We start from the raw sequence: 14,611 nt of genomic DNA, 5'->3' as shown, positions 1-14,611 counted from the left end.
GACAAATGGAGTGCTGCTATGATAGACCCAAGCACCCTTAGCCTTTCCAGACATGTGACTTCAATTTGGATAAAAGCAAAATCGAAAGAAAGTACGCAGGTAGGACTACACGGGGATAATAAATTGATCAACGTTTTCTTGAAGTTATCCTATAAATGCATCATTTCGCATTTATAGTCAATTATTAGCATACTTTTAAGTTTCGATTAGTAAACGATTGATTCCTTAGATAACGTTTGTCAAATGAAAACAAAACAATTAAACATTTCTTCTTTTCTAACAACATTGTCCACCCACTTATCATACTGGATCATTTGTGTTTGCGGAATGTGATATTCCCATCAAATTCATGAGCAATTAAACAAAAGTTTAATTTTTCCTGATTTTCTGCTTTCATTGACATATTCAAAATTATATAAGAAACAATGCTATCCTACAAATAATTAATTATTTAAACTGTCATATTGTCACAATTAGAAAAAAACAAGTAATTGAGAACTTTTAAAAATTCTTCATGTACATACAACCTGAAGATTTTTTTTGTTAGTTTTGCATTATCCTATTGGTTTGCTAACAGGTTGAGAGAATAACAATGGAAATAACTTTCAACATCACCTGTTTAAAATTAATCTGGCAGGTTAAATCTCTTCCAGTTCTGTTAAGAACTTGGAACAAACAAAGAAAACTGGACTGTATGGAACATGGACCATAAGTAGACTTTTTTACCTTAACTCTATCTCCAAACTGATGTTATTGCACAGTTAATTTAGCTATGGAATAATAGTTCACTCTGTATTTCTATCAAACCATTTTTTTTCAGTCTATAAATGTATTACTGAGTTTCTTCCTAATTTGAACGAGTGGGACAAGCAACATTTAAAACACCAGTTATCCAAAGTCTACTATATTAGCATTGTGCCTTCCTAACATCCACCCCCAATCCTATTCAGTAGTCATGCATATAGTGTCTAGGTACCAGATTGGTGGCTATCAGTATGGAGATCATCCAACAGCATAAATGTCTGAATTCCATGTGACTGTTGCAGGAAGACTATTTAGGGGCATCAGCCATATGTACCTAAATGACTGTAAACAGCAGTGTTACTGGCACTGTGGTATGTTTACACAACATTTCATATGTGGTCGTTCCAAAACATTGCCAAGATACATCTTGCACACTATAGCTCAAACTGAGACCGCATCAAAGCAATGAAAGCAATATACTGCCAGTTGCTTTGTGAGGTGGTTGTACAGACATTTTGATTAAGATTTGAATTTCATGGTACTACCTACTGGAGAAGTATTTCCATAAGGCATTCCAGATGAGGTGCAAATTAAGTGTGCTAGTAACTTCTCTTGTATGTATCATTTTTGTCTGACAGCAGATTTCTTAGATACCTTAAACTCCCCCTCAGATAATATTTGGTCATTCAAAATTCTTATTTCAGTGATTTTATTGGCTCAATATAGGAAATATTATCTGAAATCCTACGTGACAGTTTTTCCCAGTAGATGAATTTTCTAAATATATTTTAAAACTAAATAAGAGGCCCTCTTCTGTCAGCACACTATAGAGTAATTAAGAAGAAGGATGCTGTTGGATTACTTGGTGATTCAGCACATGCTGCACTCACAGATGGTACATTTCAAATTCATAAAAGGGACTGCCTACAAAACAAGATTTGCTATGTCAGTTGTCCAGTGTGGGATGTTACAAAGCAGAAGCCTGGAATTATCCAATTGGAGGGGAAAAGGGAAGATAACTCACTGTGGGCTACTTTTGACTGTCTTTTAGTAACAGGCTAATCAATAATAAACAAAAAGTGGACATCCACAGGACACTCCCAAACATTTTGCAGCTAATAAATTTATTTGTAAGGTAGTGAAATGCAATGTCCAATTTGCATACCACAAGGTTCCACAAACTGACCACTTTGTCAGTTGTTGATTGAGTTGTTGATTGAATGGTGTTGATTGAGAAATGTGCTGTACAGGACTTGTGGAGAACTCCCCTGCTCTTCTTCACATCATGCCATGGGAACATTTACATGTGAATAGCCAGATGGGTCTCTCTTTAAAATTTCATCTGAAAGATGGCAATTCTGGCAATGCAGCACTCCCTGCCCACTGCACTGATGTGTCAGCTTACATTGTGCATCAAGGAGGGGGATTTGAAATCACAATTTTATGACAGAGATGAGAGTGCTTCCAATTGTGCCAAGCCAGTATATTAGCAGATGTCTGGGACCAAGAAGCAGACACTTTGCCTTAGGAGATTGTGAGAATACATACAATACTTTCTTAATATAAATCAATGGAGGTATGGGATACTTCACTTGCTTTCAAAATATGCTAAAGGCACTGTCTATCTAGTCAAGAAATTCTCTTTTTGTGATTCAGCAATTCCACTTTCACACTACTATCAATTATCATGATTAAAATGTTGTTGACATTCATCACTGAAAAATTTCCGAAGTATGATCTTCATGTTACGTCACTATTGTGGAAATTGTCTCAAAATCACATTTTACCTGCCACCTTTGATCTTACTCAACAAAGACAATTCATAAACTAGCAAATGACTGTAGTTACTTCCTGTGCCTCCACTTAAATTGAATGATGGAAGGGATAACACACAATCTACTAATCTTGACATGGACCAAGCTCTTTGAAGAAAACAACTGTCTTCAAATAATGATTTAACCATTTATTTCTGACTTTTTTTTAGAAGACCACACAGTTGCAAATAATCACTATAACGTTTATGAGAAAACAAACTATTGAAGGCAATAAAACTTGGGGAATGTCAGATCCTTTGGCATACCCAGTTGTCCTCACTAATATCTGACAACTGGCATAGGATTTGACAGACCAGTTCAGAGATGCATGATCATACTCACAGAATCATATCCAACATTCATCCAACACTATTCTTGGGTGTGCCCTCATGCACCATAAAGCATTGACTGCAATCAAATGAAGGACATTAGTAAACCAACTGGTAACATTACTGAATTATATTTCTGCTATTAGCCCACAATGATATAGTTCCTACAAATTGTTATGATGGATTTAGAACTGATGATTTCCACCAGTATAAATATAGAATATGATTTTTGTATTATATACTTTCCTTAAGTGTGAAACAACATGACAGCAAATTGCTTTAGAAGATTCCATTACATTTTCTGTATGACTTGAGAAGGAGTGCAGCAGAAAAGACAGGACCACACCATGCTGACCAAGTCTGGGTAACATGAAAAGGCCAAACCTTCTTGGGGATGGAGTCCTCCGGAATTTTAAAACAGTTAAAACCACTCAGCTCGATAAAACCGAGCTTTATGAGTTAACCTCTTACAACTTACTATTGGGTCTTGGGCTGCCACATTATCTAGATGAGAGTGAGAATCATGCAAACTTACATGTGAACACATGAACTTGGAGCGAAAGTTGCCTTTAGCCCCTCAAGGGTTCTTTACCATTCAAGAAGATAGTGGATGATCTATTTCTGTTCTGAATTCAAATTTCCATCTACCCCCTGTAATCTTTGATATCATTGTCTAACAAAATTCAATCTGCCTCATTAAAGATATTCAGAAACCTCACCCCCTTCAATGCCTTCTGAGGCAAAGTTGCCCAAGATTCATAAAACTCTTGAGAAAAGAAAATACATCTCTTCATGTCTGTCCAAAAAGGGTGATTCCTGACCTTATAACAGTGTAATAAAGTCTCTGTTGGAGTCTCCATTCTAGGCTCATCAACAAGAGAAAACATAATTTCCATGCCCACCATCTCAAGAACATGCAGGATCTTATATAGTTCAGTAAACTCACTCACCACTCTTCTAAATTCCAGTGAAAACAAACCAGTCTGTCTAATCTTTTTTCATAAGACAATCCACTTACTCCAGGTATCAATTTAGTAAATCTCCTCTGAACCACCTCCTACACATTTCCATCCTTCCTTAAATAAGGAGGCCAAAACTGTACATAGTATTCAAGATTTGTCTCAACAATGCCCTGCAAAACTGAAGCATAATATCATTATTATAAGACAAACCAAACAGAAAATTAAAGGATAGTATTCCACTAGCCTTCATAATTACTTGTTATACCTATATATTACGTTTTTGAGGCTTGTGTTCAAGTGCATATAGATATTTCTGCACTTTAGAATTCTGCAGTCATTTTCCATTCAGGTAATACTCTGCTTTTTTATTCTTCCTGTAAAAGTGAACAACTTCACATGTTCCCACACTATTCTCCACTTGGCAGATTTTGTCCACTCACTCAACCTACCTATAACCATCTGCCACCTCCTTTTAGAGTCATACAGTCACTCAGCATAGAAACAGACCCTTTGGTCCATGCCGACCATAATCCCAAATTAAAGTAGTCTATCTGCCTGCACTTGGCATTGAAATAGATATCAAAAATCATCCAGTTCAGAGATCTTCAGCTAATTCGACGTCTTGTTTTTTGCTTCATTACCATACGCTGTCACTTGCTGTATTTGCCAGTCAATCCCTTTGCCTCTTCTCTTACTGGTGTGTGATCTCTCTCTCTCTCTCTCTCTCTCTCTCTCTCTGTGCTCAACAGTGTCTGATGGACTTTTCCTTAACTTTCCCTGTCTCAGCCTTTGTATGTTTGACGCTGAATTGTGGGACACAAGTTGTAGAAGGAGGAGGGATGGAGATTGGGGGGGTGATGGGAAGAGGAGATGTCCTGTTAACAACACAATTTCATACTTCTCTTCGTGTCATCTGCAAATTTTGCAAACATGGCTTCACTCCACTCATTTAAGTTATTGATATAAATTTTAAAAGGCCAAGGTACAGATCCCAGTCATCACATTCTGCCAGGGAGAGAAAGGCCCATCAATGCATAACCTCTGCCAGCTAATCTCCTGTAGGTATGCTCTAAATAATGTGTTCAGAGTTACTATTTCATACATCTGGAATGGGTGAGATTTGAACCCAGATCATCAGGTTCAAGCTAATCCCCTGTAGATATTTTCCTAATCAATCTGCTCAGAGATGTTATGACACGTCCCGGAGCATGTCGGTCTTGAACCCAGGCCTTATGCTCTGGAGATCGGAACACAACTGCACCACAAGAATCCTACCAATCTTTGATATATACTATAGGCTACCCCTACGTATGAGCTTATAACCACCAATGATTGTTTATGTTTTAAAGTCTTATCAATTACTTAACAAGTTGGTTAACCATTAATAGAGTAACAAAGTACTGCAGACCTAATTGGCTCAGTAATCTGGTTGTTAAGTTTCCCACAGAGGAATAATTCAGTTCTAATCTTCCATTATCTCCATGGAAGCATTGTGAGACTAACAGGTCTCTACTGAAAATCCACCCCAAGAAAATAGTTAGTGATTGGCCTTTTGACAAGGTGACAAATCCAAATTTGAAAAAAAAACAGAAATTGCTGGAAAACCTCAGACATCTGGTAGCATCTGTGGAGAGAAAGCAAAGCTAACTTTTCAGATCCAGTGACATTTCCTCACAACCAGGTTAAATGTTAACTCTGCTTTCTTTCTACAAATCCTGCCAGACCTGCTGAGTTTTTTCAGAAATTTCTAATATTTTTCCTGATTTCCAGCAAAGACAATTCTTTGGATTTTTATTTAAACACAGATTTGAGCCTTCCTCAACTCTTATAAACATTCGATTCATCAATAGGAACTTCTCCAATGTCGAATTTAACTATTCTTATAGTCTTATAGTTTTTTTAGCCAGATTGTCAATTTATGTTGTTATGAGTTTTGCACTTTAGATTCACATCTAATAGGATGTTGGTTGAAACTGTTTAAAATTCATTTCACTTTAGGAACCTTCTGACTGGCAAAGAGAAGACACTTCTACCAGTTTTAGTTCATTGAAATTCCAGTCCCGTTTGTGAATAAACAGTGAGTGGTGTACTTGGTAAGACTGTTATAATTTATTGACACTTTTGGAATATTTAGTAACCAGGCCCAACATCTTGATTTTAAAAAAAGGCTTGTTCTTCATTAACATAATCAAAAGGCAAATAAAGTTTTAGCAATGTGCACAGACGTGATATCCAAAAAAAAAATTGATTCCACCAGTGGCAGCAAAACAGTGCCAACTAATCACAACCCACCTACAGTGATGATCTTATAACACTTGTTGAGCAACTAATGAGCCTCTTAGCCACTATAATCCTAATGGGAAATATGACATTGTAACAGAAAAAGTCTAAATTTCAGCAGGAAAAATTTGATTTAGCAACAAGCTTCTGGAAGTGCCAGTAAGTAATGTAGTGCAGACATGTGCTACATTTGGTGAGAAAAATTGGTCCCAGTGCACACAAAAAAGAAACAAGGCATGACTTGTAGGGTCAGCAATAGGGTATATTTGCATGTTCACCATCTGAACTATAACTTAATGGACCAGCTAAAACTCACCCAATACTCATTTCATTTATTTCAGATTATTACCCCTATAGTGAATTGGAACATTTATCCCAACATGTTTGCAACGTAAAAAACTAAAAGAGAATGTGTGAATAAGAGTGCAAAAGTGAGATTTATCTGGTACTATAAAATAAAAACAAAGGATATGTGTCCAAATGATAGATAGCAAAATTTTGTTTGTAAATGATAGATGTAAAAACAATGGTCTGACATCACGGAAATGTAAAAAAAGATCTAACAAGGAAAGTATTGCAGGTAAATAATATTATATATATATATATATACACCAAGAGGGGTGAGAAAATAAACTGCAGGTAGAAAAAAGATCTGTCAGGTTTGGTATTATTTTTCAAATATCACTCCCACCCACACTATTGCTTTCAGATTTACAGAAATAAAGAGCCATATAACTTATTTACAATGTTCAAAGCTTTTGGACTCAATACTTTAAGGAACTAAATTAATCCATGAAAACAATAACTCATTTATTTAGGAGGGAAAGTTTTGAAATTGCTGCCATTTAATAGAGATTAGAAAAGAGAATATCACCAGAACTACAATAATGACTTACAGAAAATGTTAAATCATTGTGCTCATAAACATGATTGTGAAAAAAGCACAGTAACATTAAGGTACCCGAATAGATAAGGATACTTATGCACCCATAATGCAATACCTCTCATCCCACTGATATAGCTTTCACCCCACTTGCAGCCAACATCAATACCTGCACAGTACAGTAGATCCAGTACATGATAAGCAAGAAACACAAAGTGAAAAATGGAGCATTATTGAAGAAGAGGTAACAGTAGTTAATTATCGGTGAGATGTTAATTGCTACAAACTAGAGGTATGGAATTGCAACTGCTCCCATTTAGTTCCATCAGTAAACACATCCGAATGGGTCCGTTAAAACTGAAACAACATCCAGATTATGACCAGGTGTTACTTGTCTCCTTACCCATAACAAAATACAACAGTCCAGTTATTCTTAGCAGAAACATCAAAATCTCAAACATTCACTGCCATCTCCTATATAAAGTGATGCGCAAGAGCATTGGCTTTTGCATTGCAAGCTGTACATTATCTGCAATGGATCCATTATTTATGTGTGCATTAAATACAGTAGAAGCATTCAATGAGAAATTCTCTTACTTATCATGAATGTTCCAACTGTTGCTAGGAATGCTTTGGTACACAAAATCAAATGCACAATCATGACCAGCTTCAACTCATTTGGAGAATTGCTTCAGGCAACCATTCATGGTACCTCATGAATGCCCACTGTTTAATGCTAACACATACAAAACATATGTAATACCACAGAAACAGTCTGTTGATACTTGTAAATGAAACCAAAAAATGCTGGAAATGATGCAGCAATTTTATCAGTGTCTGAGATGAGACATCCAACATTTGCACTTTTTACTTTCCTACCTCTTAACTGACATTCAGTTCAGCAACAAAACATACATTAAATAATGTTTCTGAAAACACAAGCACACAGACTGCAACAAAAATGACCCTTGCCACGGATCTAGATCCATCAAGGTGAATCAGAGATGCATGTGGAAGTTCTGTATTCCCTGTAGATCATGTATCTGCAATGCTATTCATTCAACTATGAGAGACTCATAGTAGGACACATGCACAACCAATGTAGAGAAGTTAATGATACACTGGAGGCAAATTCACCGGCAAAGCCCATTAAAAATCTACATCAGTAGTATCGCATAGATGAATAAAATTAATTCACTTTTAATAAGCCTTGCAGTTTGTTCTTCCTCTATTGTGCAGAAAAATGTGCCGGTTGTCCAAAGCCAAACAAATTAAACATACTCAATAGAGAGCAAAAATTAAACATATAACTATGTGCAAAAGAATATGAGTGCTCATTTGTTGAATTGGCTGGAAGGGTCATGAAATACTTTCACTCAACCTGAAGTCTATTGCTGTTTCTGCTGATCAGTACTTTTGCTATTCTGCACAGGTACTGTTTTGTGATTGATGTCATAAGATCCTTCCTTAATGGCAACATACAGGATAAAATGGTTGACACCTGAGGTACACAGTATGGCTGTCCGCTAGGTTTGTTGTGCAGTGTTAGAGAGCAGACATTTCCTTCACTCTCCTGGTTATGCAGTGTGAAGGAATGCATAGTGCTTCAGATGTTCTTTGGCCAGCTCACAGATTTCAGACACTACTTCCAGTTTGAGTCTGAGCCTCCACATTCATTATTCTATTGCCATTCACAGGTAGCACATTCTGCTGAGATATATTTCTCTGCTGCAATACCTCCATTGCCAAGTTTGCAAGTAAATTATCTAAGTCCTTTGTGCTCATGAGCTGCCTTTCATAGATTTACACAACTTAGCTTGTGAGGTGAAGGTAGAGGGTTCATCCCCAATAAGGTCCGATAGAATCCATTGCTGAGGAACAATATACCCAAATTCTGACTTGGTTGTAGACATTCTTTCTCCAGTGTTTGTGAATATGGAATTTTTGAGATAGTGGGCAGACACTTTCTCATGTAACTTACAAAAATTATATTTAACTATTCATTGAAAAGATAGATTCAACCCAACTTGTTTTCTACTGAGTACTTTCTGGGGGACAAGAACAATTTGCTTTCAGTTTCATTTTACTGCAGGTTAAAAAAATCCAGATTTAGTTTACAGCAAAAATGGGATGATGATGATGATGGATTGAAATCAGCTGGAGTGTACAACTGCCAAGATTAGAGTGGTGCTGGAAAAGCACAGCAGGTCAGGCAGCATCCAAGAAGCAGGAAAATCAATGTTTTGGGCAAGAGCCCTTCATCAGGAATGAGGCCGGGAGCCTCCGGGATGGAGAGATAAATGGGAGGGGGGGTGGGGCTTAGGCTGGGGAGAATGTAACTAAGAGTGCAATAGGTGGATGGAGGTGAGGATGAAGGAGATAGGTCAGAGAGGAGGGTGGAGCGGATAGGTGGGAAGGACGATTGGCAGGTAGGACAGGTCATGAAGATGGTGCTGAGCTGGAAGGTTGGAACTGGGATAGAGTAAGGTGGGTGGAAGGGAAATGAGGAAACTGGCGAAGTCCACATTGCTGCCATGGGTTTAAAGTGTTCCAAGGCAGAAGATGAGGCGTTCTTCCTCCAGGCGTCAGGTGGTGAGGGAATAGCATTGGAGGAGGCCCAGGACCTGCATGACCTCAGCAGAGTGGGAGGGGGAATTGAAATGTTCAGCCACGGGGCGGTGGGGTTGATTGGTGCGGGTGTCCTGGAGATGTTCCCTAAAGCGCTCTGCGAGAAGGCATCCAGCCTCCCCAATATAAAGGTGACCGCATCAGGAGCGATGGATGCAATAAATTACATTTGTGGAAGCACAGGTGAAACTTTGATGGATGTGGATGGCTCCTTTGGGGCCTTGGCTAGAGGTGATGAGGGAGGTGTGGACACAAGTTTTGCAATTCCTGCAGTGGTAGGGGAAGGTGCCAGGACGGGAGGGGGGGTTATTGGGGGGCATGGACCTGACCAGGTAGTCACGGAGGGAACGGTCTTTGTGAAAAGCGGATAGGGGTGGGGAGGGAAATATATCTCTGCTGGTGGGGTCTGTTCGTAGGTGGCGGAAATGTCAGCGGATGATGTGGTTTATGCGGCGGTTGGTGGGATGGAAGGTGGAAGGTGAGGACCCGGGAGTGGGGGGGGGGGGGGGGGCGGGGAGAGCGGTGGTTCTGTCCTTATTGCGGTTGGAGGTGTGGCATTTGAGGGCAGAGGTGCATGACGTGGATGAGATGCACATGGGTGGGGAAATTACAGTCTTTAAAGAAGGAGGCCATCTAGTGTGTTCTGTGGTGGAACTGGTCCTCCTGGGAGTAGATACGGTGGAGGCGGAAGAATTGGAAATATGGCATAGCTTTTTTGCAGCACCACTCTAATCTTAGATTTAGATTACTTACAGTGTGGAAACTGCGAACCTACCACTGCCAGTTGACTTTCAGTCTGTCTTTTAGGTGGATTTCAATGTAGGTGGTTCCTGCCTGCAACAGACAGGAACCCATTATTTGTTAATCTGGGCTAAATTACTTTATCAAGAACTCAACATAAGTTTTGTCTTTGTTCATAATGATACTGCCAGATTAGCCCCCTGCCCACAAGCCATAGATGGCACAAATTTGGGATCTACCCATTATCAATGGGATTTAAATAAATCCTCAGCAGCTTTTAAGAGAAGTGCTGAAGTTTTTGGGGATATTTTGTATGATTATGTTTTTTGGCTACTTCTACTTGTAAAAAGTGGATGTTGAACATTTTCATCACTTATGGGAACTGGAAGTACACTTTGTACTTCATGGTGGCCCTTCTGGCAATTCCATTCTGGCCAGAGAAAGGAGATATAATTAGAGTTGCAGCTGCATGGTGAAAAAACAGAATCCTCCCCCTTCCCACACAGACTGTCGACCCAGGGCAACATACCTGGACTTCCCTTAGAAGCAACACAGGAGGAAAGGCTACTCTTCCCTGGGGACTCTGTTGTTGCACTTATTGTCAACAAGTTTTGTAGAAGCTGCCTGAGTCAAAACTGCATAAATTAAAGCAGCCACAACCACTGCAGACCAGAACTTCTTTGACAAATGCACCTTCCAGGTTGTGATAGAATATATAAATCACATCAGTCAACCTGCAGTTGCTACTTGCATAAAGGAAGTGATGGATGCATTTAAGTTGGAGATATTCTTTATTTCTCACTCTTCATTCCTGTAAAGCAAGCGAGATGCTGACTGATTGAAGATAAGGATTATTAGAGTCCTTTCAGGAGCTCACACTCAACTGTACTACAGTCAGCTTCATGGCCTAACTGAAGCCCTCACTGCTCAGACCATTGGAGCTTCAAATAATCGCAATGAATGTCAGGTATGGCTATTTTTGCAAAGAGTATTCCGTAGGCTAAGTAGGTTTGCTTTGCAATGGAGTCACCAAAAGAAAAACCTTTTCAGTGCAGTGAGGAAGAGGACATTATTGATTTAAAGGATGGGGTGGAAAGGAAGAGTTCAAAGTTTACAGTCAGAATGCTTGACTGATTGAAGAATGCTTTGCCTGAACAATCCTATCTCCCCGTCTTTAACAGTCATACCTTTAACTCTCCCAATCTTCATGTCCTTATATTACCATTGGCATTTATATCAATTAACATTTTGACAGCTTTTAAAGGAAGACTTGCTGCCCAAAATGATTTCAAAATAGCTTATAGCTTTAAAGGCTCAGAAAAAACCCGAACATTAATTACTATCCTGATGCGCAGTCCTACTATTTGCCATAAGTGCTGTCCTACTTGTATATGTGCTTCCTAAAGTGCGACATCAGTGACGTCAGCATCAATGACGGAAGACTGTTGTGGTTCACCCAAAGCTCCTCAAGCTGGCAGTGGATATTGGTGAGACCTCTTCTGGAATACTGTGTTCAGTTCTGGTCGCCCAGTTATAGGAAAAATACTACCAAGCTGGAGAGAGATCAGAAGAGATTTACCATGATGTTGTCAGGTATGGAAGGTTTGAGTAATAAAGCCTGGCCGGATAGACTAGGACTTTTCTCACTGGAGTGTGGGAGATTGAGAGGTGACCTGTTAGAAGTTTATAAAATAATGAGAGATATCGATGGTTGTCCTTTTCCTAGGAGGGGAGATTTCAAGACTGGGGGCATATTTTTAGGATGAAAGGAGAGAAATTTTAAAAAGTCACAAGAGGCAAATTTTTTACACATGAACTTCCTGAGAATGTGGTGGATGTTGGTACAAAGTGGGTACAATGACATTTGAATAAGTACATGAATAGGAAAGATTTGAAAAGATATGGGCTAGGAACATCAGGTAGGGCTGGTTTAATTTGGGATTATATTCAGAATGGACTGGTTGGGCTGAAAGGTCTGTTTCTGTGCTATCACTTTACGACTATGGTGAGTAACGTGGAGTTGATAGGTCATGAGGCAAGTACAACTACAACTCGGTCATTGTCATTGATGCTGCTGGCTTTCTGAAACCAAACATGGGCTGTGGTTCTGATAAAGTGAGTGTCCAGATGTGGTGTTATTTTGAGAGTCAGCAACAAGTTTCTTTCCAATTGCACAACTGCTCGTTCAGTTTATCTGTGAATTAGTACTATTTCCATTGATCACTGAGAAAGCAGACTGTAAGACTTATATGATCCAGTTTCATGTCCATATTGATTTGAACTTCCAGCCTATCCAAGGAGAAGAAGGGTGGTGGAATTTATAATCTGACAGACACATCTCAGAGATAAGATTACTTTTATCATGCCTGTTGAGGTAACCACTCTTGTTCTGATTGGCGGAGTTTAGATGTAATATCTCAGAATCCCAAAGAGTGTGCTGCTCCAGAATATCCTACATTGTCTGTAAACTGCCCAGTAGATAGTCTAGCACATTGAACAATTGTTGGCACACAAAACTTATTTTATTTTAAGGTTGGGTCTGCAAACACTATGTCATTGGCTTGTTCTGCTAAGCTGGTGTACGAGGATGCTCCCTGGGCCATCCTTTTCATCTGCTGTTATTTCAGTGAATGACCTAATGCACGTGACTCAAGCTATATCATGCAAATTGCTGATTCTATACAGTACTGATACGCAGGAGCATGAGACCAAGTGACGCTGCAATCTTGGAAGGATTCTTCTCCTCATTCCGTGATTCTAGAACTCCTGAGGCAATTGATTGTCCTAAACAGGAGAGGAACAAAGGTTAGGAGACATTGGCAAAGGTAGACAGTATCTGATCACTGTAAGAATTGGTTTTCATGCAATGTATTTGAGAATATTACTTAGAAATGCAAAATGAAGGGAAATCTAACTTGCTGTTCATACCACACGCTCCATTTTGTCAGAATGTACATAGTTCCTCGATTCTCCTCTCTACAAGAAAAATGTGTGCATAGCCTATTGAAGAGTTTTGAAGACATCTGAAGCAGCTTATCAGTATACACCTTCTTCCTGTCATTATGTAAGTGTAGTTAAAGAGAGAAGAGTTAACCAGGATTGTAGCAGCCGTTCAGAGTGTAAGGGAAGGGAGTGGGGGATGGAAGGCTTCACAGTAGTGGGACTAAAGTCAGTGTGGCAGCGCTACAGAGAAAGTAAGAGAAATATGAAGGAGAATGGGCTTGCACTTGGCAATTCTGCTGAGGTCATTATTTGCTATGGCTTGAGAACAGTGTTCGTGCTATTGGTGTCCTCAGGCACTTCACTTCAGTATTACAAACAAGTCAGTTTTGGTACTTACATGTGCCCTCTGAGCACCTACATAGTAGCATTAGATGATCTTCAGGGTTCCCAAAGGAAGTTAGGAACGTAGGACACATAGGAACACAGGAGCAGAAGTAGGCCTTTCAGCCCCTAGAGTCTGTTCCACCATTCAATAAGATCATGGCTGATCTGTGGCCTAACATCACATAACTGCCTTTGGCCAATATCTCTTAATACCTTTGTTAACAAAACATTACAGGAACATAAAGTTATGCTGCCACTGCTTCAGAAGATTTCACTTGACTCACCATTGTTTAAAAATGCACCTCCCCTTTAAGAAGCAGCTAGGTACCTCCATGTAATGGCTATCTGCCAGATTTGTCACCCTCCCAATCAGTGAGCTGTCTATTGGAAGGCTAGTAAATGCTGGAAGCTCAGCAATTATACATTAATGAGGTCTGACCACAAGAATGGGGCCCCTGACAGGTGAAGCGTGCAGCTTATTCAAGGCCTCCCTGATGTATGCTTCACACCACCTTATGTTTTCTTTAGCTTTCATTCAATTGTTTACTTAACTGTGATAAAAGTTGGAATAAGATTTTTTTTGACGAACTACAAGTCTGTGAGTGATTGTTATCATCCAATTTGAACTCATACCAGCTGTTGTTATGAAAATAAGTCAGGTTGGAGGCATGAGTTGGCATATTTTCAATTATGTCAGTAAAATCTTGGAATAATTTGTGAATTCTAGTGAAGCACTTGTGTTGGTGTGCATAAGTAGTGAACTCAAATGTAGTCTCAGATCAAGTGAGGTTAGATGCCAATGTATATTCGGACTGTTGAATGCAGATGTAATGTAGACCCTATTTTGAAATTATCTATTCTCATTGTACTTCTATATTCTATTTAAAAATTTCTATGGTCATG

Source organism: Chiloscyllium punctatum, chromosome 39 (genome assembly GCF_047496795.1).
Source record: "Chiloscyllium punctatum isolate Juve2018m chromosome 39, sChiPun1.3, whole genome shotgun sequence".
Lineage (NCBI taxonomy): Eukaryota > Metazoa > Chordata > Chondrichthyes > Orectolobiformes > Hemiscylliidae > Chiloscyllium > Chiloscyllium punctatum.
Note: the sequence above shows the minus strand (reverse complement) of the source record.